This window comes from Mus musculus, chromosome 13 (assembly GCF_000001635.26).
Source record: "Mus musculus strain C57BL/6J chromosome 13, GRCm38.p6 C57BL/6J".
Taxonomy (NCBI): domain Eukaryota; kingdom Metazoa; phylum Chordata; class Mammalia; order Rodentia; family Muridae; genus Mus; species Mus musculus.
This window is the reverse complement of record NC_000079.6, coordinates 52,080,557-52,084,615: the sequence shown is the minus strand read 5'-3', so window position 1 is coordinate 52,084,615 and position 4,059 is coordinate 52,080,557. Positions and strand designations below refer to the sequence as shown.

Genomic DNA, 4,059 nt, shown 5'->3' with positions numbered 1-4,059 from the left:
ATAAAAGGATAGAGGGACTTTGGTTTGTCTCTGTCTTTTGTCTTGTCTCTCTCTGACTCTGTCTCTCTCTTCCTCCCTTCCTCCATCATAGGGTAAGAGAGAGGCTTGGGTCTTCCACACACTCCCCTTTAGTTCATTCTTCCTCAGCCCAGGTCCTAAAGCAAGAGATCCAAGCAGACACGGACTGAAGCTTCTAAAATAAAATGGCAAGCCAAAGATAACCGTTCCTCCTTAAGCAGAGCAAACCGCAGTCATTGTCACAGTGGACAATACCACATCTTACAACCTCTTGGGTCTGTTTTTTTCTCAAGGGTCCCAGAATTCCCCCTGCTAGGTGTTAGCTTGCCCTGCCCTGAACTTTGTATGCACCTAGCAGTCAGCCAGCCAGCCAACCGGAACAGGGGAAACACAGAATATAGGTTCTTCCCCATCACCCCTTGCATAATGTTTTGAAGTTCCAACTGAAGTCTTTCAGACTGTTATCCACCCACGCCTGGTTCCCCTCACAATCACTCAAGCCCCCATTTCTTTTACTTCTTATTCCTCTGAGGGGCAGGTCTATTTTCCTGCTCAGAAAACTTAACAAAGATCACATATTATTAATCATAAAATGCATTCCATTCATGGCTGAAGCACAGCCTGTCTCCCCCCTCCGGTGTTCATAATGTGTGTGACAAAGAACTACCTCATTTACAAAGGCTGCAGAAAAGCCCATTTCCTTTGGAATGGAAACATGGTGATTTCCATCACGGGGCGCTCATCCACGCACCCCACAGACAGAAGGACCACAGAGAGGGGATGAGTCAGTCCAGAGCCCTTCATCCTTCCTGCCCCACAGTCCTCCCACTGCCTCTCAGGGCCTCCTCTTCTCTCACCAACACCCTAGACAAGACAAGTGCTCTCACCCACAGGTGGGCAGGAAGCCCCTGCTGGTTCCACCCTGGCCCCAGGTGCTGATGGGACAGTCTGTTCTTTGTAACTAAGCAACAGCTTGCTCTTCTTCCCATTTATATTGAAGACTAAACAACGTTTGTCAGGAAATGAAGCGGGGAGGACCAGAGGGGATGAGCCGTCAGAAGCCTGCAGTGCCTAGGAGCTGACAACAGAGTAGTCATGAACCTCAGGTCTGAAGTCATAGCCAAGGACAACGTGGCCTACCTAGAAAGATCAGCCCAAAGCATGTAAGGAGTTGGGGAGCATGAAGCAGCCCCGGGAGTGAGATCCTATTCTGATTCATGTTTCTTACATTTAGGAGAATAAGGACACCAATCAGGAGGGTTTTTCAGTGGAAACACAAGTCACACATGATGTTTTAGTTGTGTGTGTCTGTGTGTGTGTATGTACAACTTTTGGAAACTAGTTCTCCCTCTCACCGCAGGTTCCAGGGTTTGACCTCAAGTCACCGGGTTTGTTCTGCAAGTACTTTTACCCACGGAGCCATCTCTTGAGCCCCACATTTTAAAACATGCTGTGGAAAGTGTTGTACTATAAAAATTCTCGATGCATCTCAGGATAAGTACATAAGTATGAATGTAAATACAGATGTACCTATATATGCATATGTCGTTGAGCATCGTCACGCTTCTGGAGTAGTCAAGATTGTGAAGTATTCTGTTTTCTGTTTTCTGTTTTGGAAGCTTTAACTGTTGCACTGTGCAAATGGATCGAATCTGTGACTGAAAATTAACAGAGATGTTGAACTTGGTAAAAATGAGACTTCGCCCTATGCATGGACTTGGTGTCACAGCAGTGTATAATTCATGGGGGAAAAAAAGCCATAAGACATACTCTAACTCAGTGCATCCAAACTTAACCTCCATCCTCCCTCCTGAGCCCACCCCTCCCCCATTCTTTCCAACCCAGAGACTAACATCCCAATGACCTCTCTTGCCCTAGCCAATGGGACTCTGTCCTGCCTGACTAAAGCATCTTCTAATCCATCTTTTCCTCTTTTTAACCCCATCTATCACCATCCTAGCCAAAAAATAAATAAAAAATTAAAAAATTAAAAACAAAAATCAACACCACATCTGTAATGTTTTTTCATTATATGTTGTATGTTAAAGTCTTGGTCACCAGATAATGGTATCTATTAGGGGGTTGTGGAGCTTCTAAGAAATGGGGCATAGCTGGAGCCTGTGGGTCAGAGAGTCATGTCTTCAAATTGTGAGGTTGGAGCCCCTTGATTTTTCTTCTCTCTGCCCATAGTTAGGAAGTAAGTCATAAGCCACTTTGTCTCACCTCACACTTCTACCATGATGAACAACTTCCTCTCTCCCTCTCCCTCTCCCTCTCCCTCTCCCTCTCCCTCTCCCTCTCCCTCTCCCTCTCCCTCTCCCTCTCCCTCTCCCTCTCCCTCTCCTCTCCCTCTCCCTCTGTATTCATCCCAATATCTTTCCTCCCACCTTCCTCTCTTCCTTTTTTTTTTTAAATTTTTAGAAGCTTTCTGTGTAACGAGAAGGTAGTATATACTGTGTGGAATTACTAGGAAGATGGTGTTTCCAACGCTGGACAGAGCAGTACAGGACCCTGTAAGAGTCCATCATTCTATTCAGAAGAGCATGGAATTTAAGACATGAACCCTTCATTTCTGATTTTTTTTTTTTGAGACAAGGTTTCTCTGTGTAGCCCTGGCTGTCCTGGAACTCACTCTGTAGACCAGGCTGGCCTCGAACTCAGAAATCACAAATCCGCCTGCCTCTGCCTCCCAAGTGCTGGGATTAAAGGTGTGTGCCACCACTGCTCAGCTGAAATTTTTTTTTAGGTTTTTATTTTATTTTTAACCATGTCTCCATGCATATGCCACATGTGTGCAGGTCTATTAGATCCAGAAGAGGCCATTGGCTCCCCTATAACAGGAAGAATTGTAAGTGGTTGGTTGTAAGCCACCTGAGCTGGGTGCTGGCCACTGAATTCAGGTTCACTGCAAAAATTGTAAATGCCCTTAACCACTGAAACAGTTCTCTAGGCCCCAATTCTAGAAACTACCATGTAATCTTCTCAACCCTCAGCGGATCTGGAGTAACTGAAATCACAAAGGAAAGCCACTGTCCTTAGAAAGAAGAGAAGGAAAGAGCACGAAGCATACGTGACCTGTTACTGTGTGTAATGAGACAAGTGAACACTGCAGGGGCCTTACCCACTCAAGGCATAGATAGCAGATCGTGTGTTGCATGAGAGCAAGATTGAAATATGAGAGGGGAACTTGAAAGAGATGGAGAGGAGTGTGTGCCACAATTTGATGAAAAGAATATCTTATTTGCACACGGGTGTTCTGGGGATTAAATTTGGGTCCTTGTGTTTGCACCGCAAACACTTTAACCAACTGGGCTATCTCACTCCAGCCTAAGAACGAGTATCTTCAAATACAAAGAAAGAGAAGTTGACCCATGACTGTTATGAAGAGGTAAGGTCATGAGTGGCCAGCAGAGCAGGCCTTCTGAGACATTGTCTCTAGGTGGGCCTGGGGACGGGGGAGGTCAGGGAGAGTGGCCCTTCTGTGTTCAGTCCTTACTTTCCTTCTGCACGCTTCAAGTCTGTACATCTAGTAACTTCACTGAGATAGGAAAGAAAGACAGGATAATGGCTCTGAAACCTGGTATCCTGAGAGTGGGTTGTTGTTGTGGGCCTAGACCAGCCCCAGGTCCTTCAGGGCTACCCAGATCCCTTGCCCAGAGGGTCACTGTAGAAGCAGAACCATGAGCATGCTCCCGAGAATCAGAGGGACCCAGGCTGGAAAACTGGTTCTCATTTCCTTGGTGTGGAAGAGCGAGCAAACCTATGCTTGTAGAAGCTCCGTGCTCACCCCATGCAACAAACAGCCACAGCCAAGGAAACACAAGTACAGGTTCTGGCTCACAGGACCCTCTGAATACTGAGCAGATATGAAACCTAGGAACAGGGGTGAGAGAGGCCCAGGAGCCTGCAGAGCAGAGGAAAGGGTGGGTAAGCACATTTAATAAGTGCTCCATCAAATCCCATCAATTTTTCCAAAAGTTCCAGCTGGGTGAAATGGAAGAAAACAATGGTTAAGTTCTCTCTCTCTCTCTCTCTCTCTCT

At 46.2% G+C, this 4,059-nt stretch overlaps 1 long non-coding RNA gene across 1 annotated transcript; it reads left to right on the top strand.

Annotated features, from left to right (window-relative positions):
* The first annotated feature begins 1,008 nt into the window (after positions 1-1,008).
* Gm40948 lies at positions 1,009-1,977 on the top strand. The gene is made up of 3 exons (XR_873399.1): positions 1,009-1,181; positions 1,379-1,524; positions 1,638-1,977. It is a non-coding gene; the product is annotated as a predicted gene, 40948 (long non-coding RNA).
* The last annotated feature ends 2,082 nt before the right edge of the window (positions 1,978-4,059 follow it).